Source organism: Apium graveolens, unplaced genomic scaffold, assembly GCF_009905375.1.
Source record: "Apium graveolens cultivar Ventura unplaced genomic scaffold, ASM990537v1 ctg969, whole genome shotgun sequence".
In the NCBI taxonomy this organism is placed as follows: Eukaryota; Viridiplantae; Streptophyta; class Magnoliopsida; order Apiales; family Apiaceae; genus Apium; species Apium graveolens.
Genome location: NW_027421883.1, coordinates 102028 through 115758, shown reverse-complemented (window position 1 = coordinate 115758; position 13731 = coordinate 102028).

The following is a 13731-nucleotide window of genomic DNA, read 5'->3' as shown; positions in this document are numbered from 1 at the left end:
GATTTTCACAAACTATGTTCCCTCCAAGTTCACATTACTTCAAATATTAGTAGAACTAACCACTGCATCCAGAACCGTCATTTTCATTATCAGAACCATCGGAATCATCAGACCATAAAGGTTGAGAAACAACATTAGGACATTCGTTGAAATCATTACTTAGTTCTTCATCATCGGTAACAATCTCTTCTTCAAATAATTTTCGACCAAACCCAGGATTCACCTCCTTGGATTTTCTTGGCAGAGGTTTGTGTCGGTTTAAGGACACAACTTTATTCTTTGTAGTCATATTTCCTCGTCCAGTTAAGTGAACAAACTGAATACTACAACCTGATTCATTCACATAGTCATATCAGAAAGTAACAAAAGTAAATTCAGAACATAAAATGAATCATGAGTACTGTGTTGACCTCCCTCTTCCCTCTGATTTGCAGCATAATGTGAAGAGCTATCAAAGTTTGCAACATTAGATAAAGAACTTCCAAGCACAGTACTACCAAAGGTGCTCCTGGTATCGAATCCAGGCCTAAACACAGGAATAGTATTCCCTGTCAATACATATTACACTTTCAAAACTCCGTACGTAACACTTGACAAATTTTTAACAAAATCACAAATGTTAGAGATAAGAACATCACCTTGAGGTATTTTTCTAATGTTCGTAACGCTGGTTGGGGTACATAAATTTGTTATCGTTGACAGGGGTGATCGGTACTTAGTCTAGGAAGAATGAACAGAACTTGGCCTAGAATCAGACAAGCCACCTGCCACACAAATACACACATACAAAATAATATGAGTATGAAATTATGCTGTTAGTCATGTATAAAAATAATATACAATAAGTAAAAAGAACATTATCATAACTCGTATTAATGGCAGACAGAGAAGACAATCTATGACAATCAACAACATTCCTATTTACATTAACATTCTCTTGATTTTTTGGGCAAACTTTCTTTCTCTTATACTTCCTGCCATAATCTGCCATGAGATCTTCATTAGAAAAAAGATGGTCAGGCCTTTCATCAGCCATTACCTTCTTCTTCTTCACTTAGTAAAAAACCCTCAACTAAACAACCTGTAATGAACCACTAATACTTTCAAAGCCTAATCAGAAAGAGGCTGTATTAGGATTTGGGATTTGGGATTACTTTCTATGCAATTTGAATTTACAATTTGAAATTATTTCATTAAACTTCTCTCATAAGCTTCAACTCAATTACAGCCTCTACCACATATGTTACAGCACTCGCACGGAAACCGAAATCCATGTAAACACCCTGTAATAATCTGCTATAAATAGCTTACTGGCAGTGGCATTCTTGTAATATTAAACAACTTAGAGGTTTATTTCGTTTTATTAGCCAAAGTCACTGTACAATTTAGGCAGTAGGAACTATACTTTAATTGATTGAATTGATTGATGTTCAAATATCAAATACTCCCTCTATTCCTAAAAACGTTTCTCATTTGTGTCGGACACGTTTGCCAATGAACACTTTTGATTGCTAATATATTTAATTTCGTAGTAGTATTAAATATAAAAATTTCACTGTATTAAAGTATTCATAAATACGAATCCAATAAGATCACTCATGACTATATTTGCTTTTATAGATTAGATGTAAATTAGTAGTCAATCGTTGACCGTGAACAGTGTAAAAAGTCAAAATGGGAAATGTATTAAGGGACGGAGTGAGTATAAAAATTGTTGTTACATTTCTATGAATTGAAGTATGACTCCATATAGATGCAAAGTACACTAAAATAATTCAGTATAATTTTATTTCATTTATATAAAAATTGGATATACGAAGCAAGTAAAATGTCAATGTAAAATATTAACCTCAGGAAGAATGGGAAAATAGGGGCATAGGAGCAGGGTGGCTAGGATAAATATGTATCATCATCATGTATGAGTTGATTATTTACAACCATCAAATTAGCCCTTTATGTAAATGTTTGGCATCTAATCTAAGTCAAGTCCGAAGAAAAAGAGTGCAGTTTCAGACTTTGAGAAGTTCTTAGTTAAACATTCTGACATTCTCTCTAAACTGCTAGCCCCCCACACGTGCATCTTCTGCTAATCATTGTTTAATCTTCTAAAGTCCAGTACTATAAGCTTATATATAGTAGCACTTCAGCTTTGGCAATCACAAATCAGGACATTTGCAATCCACTAGGAAGTTACAATAGAATCAATTCATGAATGTAATAAAGAATACCCAGACATTAACTAAGGAAAAAATTAGCGTTATAATGTGAAATTAATCAAGTCTTTTAAATTTGCATCACATTAAACCAGTATTGAACTATAAAGTTTCCAATAATGAAAAATTAAACAAAAAAAATTCTGGTGAAGACCTGGATACTTTATAAAGACCATGTAAGTATAGCACTTAAACTGCCAAGCAATAGACTAGAAAACTCTGAACTTTTTTGCTAGTTTAGTTACAAAGAGGTATCAGAGGCTATAAACTAATTGCTTATAATTTATCTAGTACTGGTAGAAACATTAGAAATATGATCATGATTAGAGAAGTATACTTCCATGTCGACTACCAGCCAGCACCCCCATCTTAAGCTGCATCGTCATCGGATGCTGCAGGCTCATTGAGATCAAACTCCATTGGTATCCGTTTGCCACCCGCCCGTGTGCTTCCTTCTTCACCTGATGAAATACCTACGCCTGAGTAGCTCTGTTGATGATCAACAACAGGATCAGCAGCGACAACAGCATTACCCTCCTGTCCAGCAGAACCACCATCAGTAACCTTCTCCTGATGTTGATCACCTCCATTAATCTGAGCAGCAGCACCTACTGATGGTTGGTTCAACAACAACAAACCATCAATACCATCTTGTAACCTCTCTTCGTCATCTTCAGAATTAATCCCAGAAGGAGGCCTAATACCCCTCCACTCTCTTTCTGGATGACACCTCATGTGTCCAGACAAAGCTCTCTCAGACGGGAATTTCTTCGGACAAAGACAACAGTATAAAGTGCCATCAGCCATCCCCATCGTCATGGAGTGCATCCTCATGTGACCACTCAGAGCTTTCCCACTCGCAAACTCTTTATTACGCACCCGACAAATCCTCTTGGAGCTGTTGTTGTTCATCATCACATTCACGTTCACGTTCCCAGCTGCTGAAGATGAGCCACCAGCTTCTTGATTAACACCTGAAGAACAAATCTTAGGAATCTTGAATTTTGGCAAGGTATTATCTTCGTTATCAGTAGTAGTATCTGAAGAGGAAGAAGAATTTTGATTGTCAATCCTCTTCATCTGAGTGAGTTGGTATAAAGATATATATATATATATATATATATATATGTGTGTGTGATTAGAGAATTGTATCTATAGATATAAAGATAGATTTAAAGATATATAGAGCTGATCCGTAAAGAAGATGAAGAGAAAGAGGAGAATTGAAGAAATGAGGAGCGGCGAGACACTCGCAGAGAATGAAGAAGTGTGTCTGTGTTTTGTCTGTATATATAGTGAGAGATTTGCACCCCAGGCGGAAATATCCAGGATTATAAAAGATTCATATCTTTTGGAAAATATAATTATCTTTAAAGAAATTTTGAAGAAATTTCACATAGATATCTGACTAATTTATCTTGGATTTATTTTTCATTAATAGTATCAATTTTTTTAGAAAATCTTGCATTGACCCGGAACTTAATTCTATTGTACTATATATCTCTATAATATCTTAAATTTAGATTCATCTCTTTTGGAAAATATTATTTAATTACATCAAAAAGGATAAAAAAAACTTTTCAAACAAATGTTATTAATTTTTCTTGATTTCCTAAATTTTAGTATCCTATAATATATTGCTAATAATATTTTAGAAAAAGAATTATTGTAAATAATTTATTTGACTATATATCTTAAAGTTAAAATATGAATCAAATCCAAACTTAAAATTAAAAAATATTACCCTTATTCTCGTATTCAATTTTAGAAACTTAGCATTGTCCAAGTAACAATTCTATTATACTATTTGGTAAGGGGAGCTCCAAAATCTTCCAAATACTAATCCCAAAAATTGGTGAAATTTGGGTGAAATTATTGAGGTGAAAAAAGAAACGGTTAAAAGGAGCTATATGTGGAAAGGTGTCACTAGTTTTATCTTCTATTTTTAGTTTTCCAATATTATATGCTATCAAAATTTTAATTTGGCTTAATAAATGACCATTTTCTCGATCATTACACTATACTTATTTTAATACTATTAGTTATTTTTTGTCTTGCTATTGTAAACTTGAAATTTCTAAAAATTTCTAATGTCTTTCAAAAAAAGAAAACTTAGACACAATAAAATATATATTATTACAGGCTAGTTACTATTTGATATTAGAGTATTTAATATTGAAATAATATATGTGATAGTGAACTATTTAATATTACATTAATATATTTGGACATTTTTACTTGATTATTATTGAATAATTAACATATGAAATAGTCAATATAACTCATAATCTTGATTTAATAACCTAAAAAGTTTTGCAACTTTGTAAAAGCAAATAACTTCAAACAAATTAAGAACCCAATAAATCAACTCAAGCTAGTAGAAAAATGGTAAATGGAATTCAAAGTTTCCTAAAACAACTATAGATTTAAAATTACAACAGAACAATGTCTAAGTTACAATAGTATGCCAGTGATCCTGAATCTCCTGAATATGTTTTTTTTTCACATGTAAGACATTTAAGCAAATTGATATGCAGCATGTAATGTGTTGTTAATTATCACTACTTTTATTTTCATATTAGTTATGAGGATCAATAATAAGAAAATAGGATATACAACTTATATTTTAATGAAAGAACAACTCTAATACACATGATTTGGAGTTTCTGATTGAAAATTACAAAGATACAATGGGTTGGACATTCATTACAAAAGTTTGAATTCTATCTCATGAGTTTGCTCCTTGGCATCTCAATTCTTATAAAGAAAAAAAAGTAGGTCATCCAACAAATGGAGCATAATCACAAAGTCAAAGGGTCAAACCAGAATTAGCACCAGGTAAATATTAAAAACTAGGTTTTGTAAACCCTAATTAATTAAGGCGGCGCTTTATTATACTTCATTTTACAAAACATCTCAAATTAGTTTTAATTCAGTTTTCTTTAAATGAAAACCTAGAAATAGGTTTATCGAGATTTTAGTTAAAAATTAATTAAGAACACATTTATAGAATTTTACCTTTTTAAATAACCTAATTATTTATATTTTAGAAATTATTTTGACCTTCTGAAGGAATAGTATGATCTAAACACAATAATTTTGATTCAAAATATGGATATGGCCAAGATGTAAATTAGAGATCACTAATACATAGTCCACTTGTAGATAACACGAATAAAATATTTTGAAACTTTTAAATTTTGGGCTAATTACCTTATTGTAGAGAAAGAACTACAAAAATTTATGTATATGTATATTTGGTGTTAAGGGGAGAAAATAAATTTGTATATGTTTCTCATCAAATAAAAGATTACAAGTATTGGTTTAAATAGAACTAAAACCCCTTCCTATTATTTCTCCACTAATAAATCACTTCCACGTAGCACACTTATATACACATTAGCTAAGAAATATAGTATCTATAAGAGAATAAAATATACAACTTATATTTTTATGAAAGAACAACTCTAATATACATGATTTAGAGTTTGTAATTGAACATTACAAATATGCAATGGGTTGAACATTCATTACAAAAGTTTGAATTTATCTTTGCAGCAAGGAGTTTGCTCCTTGGCATCTCAATTCTTATAAAGAAAACAAAGTAGGTCATCCCCCACAAAGTCCAAAGGTCAAACGAGAATTAGCTGTAAGGTAAATATTAAAAACTAGATTTTGTAAACCCTAATTTATTAAGACGGCCGTCTCCTTATTATATTTCATTTTACAAAACATCTCAAATTAGTTTTAATTCAGTTTTCTTTAAATGAAAACCTAAAAATAGGTATATCGAGATTTTAGTTAAAAATTAATTAAGAACACATATATAAAATTTTACCTTTTTAAGTAACCTAATTACCTACATATTTTAGAAATTATTTTGACCTGCTAAGGGAATAGTATAATCTAAACACGATAATTTTGATTAAAAAAATATGGATATGGCCAAGATGTAAATTAGAGATCACTAATACATAATACATAGATAACACGAATAAAATATTTTAAAACATTATTCTAGAGAAAGAACTACAATTTATGTATGTACATGTATATTTGGTATTAAGGGGAAAAAATAAACTTGTGTATACTTCTCATCAAATTAAAAATTACAAGTAGTGGTTTAAATAGAACTAAAACCCCTTCCTATTATTTCTCCACTAATAAACCTAACTGACTACTACTTCCACGTACTAAGAGCATGACCTCCTGTTAGCTAAAAATCCTATGTGGCACTCAGATATAGATATTAGGTAAAAAAAACACCACTCCAACTATATCACCTAGCAAAAAATTTAGATATCCTTCATCTTGTATATCTTCCTCGTATTTATTTCATGTTTAAACCTAAATCTACACATTAGTACGTACACATGCACATTAATACATGCATATATTTATATAATATTTAATACATAAATATTAAAATTATTATTTTATATATAATATTTTTAATTTATATAATATTAAGTGTGAAAATATTGTTCTCTTATTAACAAAATTTATTAATTATTTTTAACAAACAATTATATATTATATTCATGTATTGAATTAAGTATTAACTAAATTTATTTTATTATATAAAGTTTATATATATACATACAAATCTGAAAAATAGGAATAAAATAATATTTTTGAATATAGCTAATGATTATAGTTACTACCACGGGAGTGCATGTTCTTACAAATTTAATAAAATTTTACATATTCCTGATTTCGCTAACCATTTTAGCTATTATGGTTGGAGATGCTCTAAAACCATCTCCAACCACCTGTTAGCTAAAAAGTTTAGGCGGCACAGTTATATAAATATTAGTTAAGAAATATAGTAATACATGTTAGCCAAAAATTTAGATATCATATATCTCATCTTCTATATCTGCTGATCATGTAGCATTAGGGAAAATATTCATATCAGATTTGTGTCAACTTTATCTTAATTTAACCTGACTTTGCACATCAATACACACTTATATTCATATTATATTTATATTTAATATATATGTTATAATTTTATTTTATATTTTAACTTTATGTTATATTAAGTATCAATATATGACTTTCTTATTCACCAATTTCATTAATTATTTTAATAAATATTACATATTTATAAAAATACTACTAAATCTAAACTAATATAATAAAATAAAATGTAAATATAAAATTTTATTTTACATATAAGTATATGTTTTTAAGACAGTATAAGTGTCTTATTATAATTATATAATTATACATTCAATATTTTTTTATTAAATAAATATTTTATTTTTACTTGTATTTATTTAAATATTTAAATTTATTTTAACATGTGAAATTTTATATATAAAATGATTTACAAATACATATAACATACTATTTTTGAATATAACTAATTAATATAGCTAATACACTAGAGCAAATAACCTTACAGATGATGATTTAGCTAACCATTTTAGTTATTAGGGTTGGAGATACTTTAATCCTATTGCTACTAATAAATAAAATATGTTGACTTATTCAAATAAATAAAACAATAAGTAAAACATATAATTTAGATTAAAATCCCAACAATCTCCCCTTAATCTAAATTTTCCTGAACAAATAATAACAGCCACTATGGCTTTTAACCTACTAGTCGGTTTGGCTTTCAATTTTTCTGCCAGTTTGGCACTTTAACATAGCCTGTCTGGCCTGTTGTTTTCCAGTTGCCATGTCTTATTTTCCCTGGAACGCTACGTCTGTCTATAACAAAAATGGTTCATCATCATCCACCTTTGCAAGGTTCACTTTGTGTTTTCGTTCATTGTCTTGTATATATTTATAATATTCTGCAGCGCAGTGTCCAAAGATGTTACAGTTATAGCATTTTATTTTGCTCTTGTCACGTCCACCATTTATGCTATATGATCCTCCACGGGATCTTACCTTCCATTGTTCTGAGTTAACTGTACAGATGATTTCCATTGTCTTCAACATGTCCATGAATCCTCTCTTAATGAACTCTTAGCCACTCAATTAACTCCTCAACATACATGTTGTCCAAGTCACCAAATTGTTCAACAGTTGAAGCAATCTACAGAAAATTTGGTATGACAACACAAGACTCTTCCAATTTATCTCCTAGAGCTCGAATATTACTCACAATATTATTCAGTTTTATAGAGAAATCATCAATATATTTTGTCACCTTTATATGGAGAGCTTCAAACTCTGAACTAAGAGTCTGCACTTTTGCTTTCTGATAGCATCCCAAGCCTATTTGGCAATTTCTTTCTCTGTCCCGGACAACAATTATCATTCAAGGAACTACAACTATTTTGAATATTTACATCCATCTAGTATCATTTTTATAGAAAAATAATTTGTATTTAGGTCGTTCACCTAAATTTTAATGGATTATTGAACCACAAGTTTAATTTTTTAATTAAAAATTAGTAATTAGTTCCTTGTTTTGTCATTTAGGAAGGTTATAATTCAAGAGTATTTTTTTTAATTTAAAGAATAACAACCTTATTTAATATATAAAATAATTTTCTGGGACAATACTAAAATTTTCTAAAACAAACTTATTAGAATGTAACAAAAATTGTGGCATAAAATATATTTTATATTTACAAAACAGAGAGTAGTAATTATTTAAACACAAAATATTTCTAATATATAATTATCATGCACGAAATAACTTCTAATACTATCTCTTATTCAACATAAATATAGAAATAATCATTATTATAAAATCACAAAAGGATGAGGCTCAAATACACCCATACATGATTTAACTGGTCAAATTCACTTCTTTTGTTTTCGTAGGAGGTGCATTCAACTTAAATTTATCAAGAATTTTAACAACCTAATAAATTTTAAAAATTCTTTTGATTTTATTTTCACAAATTCTTTAAAATTATCATTATTTTAGAAAAATAAGATTTTAAAATTATTCTTGAATTTTTTTGTAAAAATAGCATTTGCAACAAAGGACAACTTTTTTTTTTGCATTTAAAGCTGCAAGATGTTATGCATGATACCCTTATGATTTTGATGATAACACTATTAACTAGCTATATCAGCAAGCTAACAAGGTTTTGACAGGTAAATATAAATATATCAGCAAGCTAATAAGGTTTTGACATGCTTATCAGCGAGTTACAATTGAGAGTTGTTTAGGATAATCAGAATTGTTGTTAACTAAAGATTAAATAGGAATGAGTTTGTGTAAGGATTCTATGATATATTTAACGTGTTTATTTTTACTAGAGCTCCACATATATTCAAACACTTTTATTTAGACCATTTTCCATTTTCTAGTAAGTTATTTATAAACGTTTTCTTATCCAAGCAAATTATTTCAAGATTTGTATATTATTTAAACTAAAGATAGACGTTTTTAATAAAAACCTTTCAAATCTATCTTATCTTTAAATTAAACATGTTTTCTAGATAATTTTAATGTTTTGAATTAAAACAAGCTAACTGTGAGACTTGGTCAAAATCGGGAGTTTTGTTCTTCATTCGAAAGTTAGCTTAATCTATAAATACACTTGGGTATACTTGCTTTTAAGGTTGATCCACGAAGTATACACCATACCATCTGAGAAAATACAACTTGCATTCATTGAATATTCTTTATCTGCGATGTTCGTACTTTTGTACGATTTTTCTTCTTTCTTACGCTGAGCTCACGTAAGATTAGAGATGTGGTGCATAAGTGATAAATCTCTCTCGACAAACCAATGGTAAAGTCGTCAAGAAGAGAAGCGGTAGATAGTGACAAATATTACGCTGGGGGTATGAAATGGTTGTAAAAATTATTTAGAAGTGCATTCATATAGACTGCCCTATCATATTTAGAGAAAAAAGGGAGGAGAATGAAGGAAAATGATTAAATAAGTTCATAATGAGGCACCCTCAAATTGGAAGACGATAATATAATTTTTTTAAATTGCTAGGGGTTAAAAATTTCAATCCCATTTCCAATGACATATGAAATTTGGGGTAGTTGTTATGCCCAAAATTTGATACAAAAATTATTCGGCTCAAATTCGGGTCAATTGGACTCAATTAGGGCAAATTATTAAGCAATTGTCTACTTCAAGCTGAATTAGGGCTTACCCTCCTCCAAGGAAAGGAAGGGCATGCCCTCAGGATAACAGAACAAGGGAAGCCCTAACTTGTGAAGAAGTTAGTGCGCGCCCTATTGTATTATTTAGAAGAAGGTGGAGTTTTAGTCAGATTCCTTGGAAGCTTCATGATGCTGGAAAGATGATAGATCCATATTATTATATATTATTAATACATATTTTATGTCTGTTTTAGTACTTTTATTAATAATTATATTACTTTGTTTTGTAGGAAAATAAATAAAATTAGAATTTGAGTTGGTAAAGGTGCAGATAAGGAAGGAGGTGGATTATTCTAGAAGCCAAAGTAATTGAAAGATAAATAGAATACTTATTGGAGAAGAAGAAGGATTTACTTTAAGAATCCTACTTGTATTCCAAGACCCAAAACCTCATATTTCCCTATATTATTGGGGTCTCCCCTCTTGTATTTTACACATCCAAGACACCCCAACACAATCCAAGACACCCAATTAGTTGTTTATTTTGTTCATATTTTTATTATGTGTAGCTAAATTTATTCCCTAGGATGAAGATAAAATTAATTTAATTGTTTTTATATCTTCTCGTTCCTATTATTTGATTCTCATGATTTTTCTTTGTGCTTAATTGTTCAATTGACAAAGTGATTTTGATATATTATTATTATCGGATTTATTTTTCATAGCCTATGATTGCTCTGTGAATTTTTGATGGGTTATTGTTAGATAACAAGTTTCATAGTATATGCTTGTCTCGTTAATTGATATACGTTATTTTTGTGAAGAAAATAGAATTGATTTTAGGATGAGTTGATATTAATTGTGATTGATTAACGGATTCAGATTCCTAGTATTTTCATATTAATTGTTATTTGATATTTACGTTAAACAAATCTTATCTCAAATCTATTTGTCTAGTTAGCCTGATTTAAATTGTTAGGGTTTTGAAAATTTGTAGTCTCTGTGTATCGACCTGTAATTGCTACAACTAAATACCGTGCGCTTGCAGTTCTTATATTTTTACACATCAAGTTTTTGGCGCCACTGCCGGGGACTATTGTTAATTTACACTCCTTGATATTTAATTCTTCGGACTAGTTTTTTATTTTCTCTTTTTTATTTTTAGAAAATCGTGAAGCGGAGGAAAGTTTGGACAATAAGATCTCAAGAAGGACTAGTCGTCTCTTTTGAATTTTTTGAAAGCGCTTTTCGGTATTCCGTATCACCTCTCTATTTTTTCTTTCTCACTTTTATTATTGAAAATTCAAAAAAAAAAATTTGAAAAACCCAAAAATAGTAGTTAGTTAATTGTTAAAACCAATTTGTTGCATCATTAATTCTTTCATGTAGGATCACATCATCTAGATTTTCTTTTTGTATTTATTTCTTTCCATCTTATACAATTGTGGTGATTGCTGGAGGAAAGAGGTACGTACAATTTAGAATAATACACGTAGTGTAGTGCTTCCATAAGTATTTATTATCTCATTCTTTGTGTGTTGCATCATCTTATCAATCTTAAGGGCGACACCCCATTACAAGATAAAGGTGAGGGATTTCATCACCCCTTCATTGGTCCACAAATCGCTAATTCCTTCATCTTGCATTAACCTACCTTAAAAAAATTAAGTAGACGTTAGCCTTGTTAAGACGAAAACACACGCTAAAATTACACGCAAGTATACGCGTTCGCAAGTAGTATAAGATATAAATCAGATTTGTACCCACAGAGACTCTTTTTAGTTAACTTAAGATTATGCACCTATGCAAGAATGGTATGGCTATCGCTCAATGCTAAGACAATAACAAGTTGACATGTTTATAACTAAGATTAAACTAACATGCAATTAACTAAGAATAAAAGTGATTGAATTAACTATATTAGACAAACATGGGATTTTAACTTCATTAAATACTTCATTCAAAGTCATTGTTCTTAACCTTAGCATGCAATGGTGATGACAACTAATCCGATAACACGAAACTAGTAAACGCCAACTTTCGTTGTACGAACACCCTACTACTAGACATCCATAAAAGAGATAAAAGCTGAATAGACACCAATTATGTTGAAACCCTATATGTCTACAGAATTTGACAACATAAAGGTTTAATGAACAAGTTATCTATCGTGATTACATAGGGCAAGTAAGATGGTTAAAATTACCTACGAATCATGCATAATAAATACATGAACCTATGCTAGCATGGCAAGTTCTAAATCTCTATATTCACTGTCGCTTCAATAGAGATTAACAAACTATCTTATATGTTCGCGACGCACATAAGACGAATACGCACAACCAATAGTAGGATATCATACAATCACCACACACTTTTTGATCTGATTTTTAGGAAGTCGAACAATTTTTGCCAGTCATCCTGAATCTCCTGACTGAATATATATTTTTTTCACATGTAAATTAGACATGTAAGCAAACAAGAAATTGATATGCATGTAACCTGTTATTAATTGTCACTACTTTTAGTTTCATACTAGTTATGAGAATCAATAATAAGAGAATAGGATATGCAACTTATATTTTTATGAAAGAACAACAATAATATACATGATTTGAAGTTTCCGATTGAACATTACAAAGATGCAATGGGTTGAACATTCATTTCAAAAGTTTTAATTCTATCTCTCCGGTGAGAAGTTTGTTCTTTCCCATCTCAATTCTTTGGAAGTTTCATTTAGAAAACAAAGTAGGTCGTCAAGAAATCGAGCATTTAATCACAAAGTCGAAGGTTATATCAAAATACAAAATTTAAATTAGCGCCCAGGTAATTGTTTGAAATTAGGTTTTGTAAGCCCTAATTACATCATTAAGAGGTGCAGCCTCCCTATTATACTTTATTTTAGAAACTAGGTTTTGTAAACCTAGTTACATAATTAAAGCGGCCCGCCTCCATAATATACTTTGTTTTATAAAATATCTCAAAGTAGTTTTAATTGGGTTTTCTTTAAATGAAAACCTAGAAATAGGTTTATTGAAATTTTAGTTAAAAAATACATAAAATTTTACCTTTTAAGTAAATAATTATTTACATAATTTAGAAATAATTTTGACGTGCTAAGGGAATAGTATGATCTAAACACGGTGATTTTGATTCCAAATAAGGATATGGCCAACATGTCAAATTAGAGGTCATTAATATATAGTCTATCTGCAAACAACACACAAAAAAATATTATGAAACTTTTAAATTTTGGGCTATCATCTTAACTATCCTTTACCATCATGATTTTTGCATAAAAGTGATATAACTATTTTATTTCCAATTATCCATGTACTCACATAACTTATTTAAATGAGTATAAATTTTTTTTAATATAAATGCAAATATTATTATAGCTATAAAATTTATTTAGAAAATTACAACTCTGTAATTAAAAATATACTATATCCTCACATAATCCCCTTACTTATCACTCAG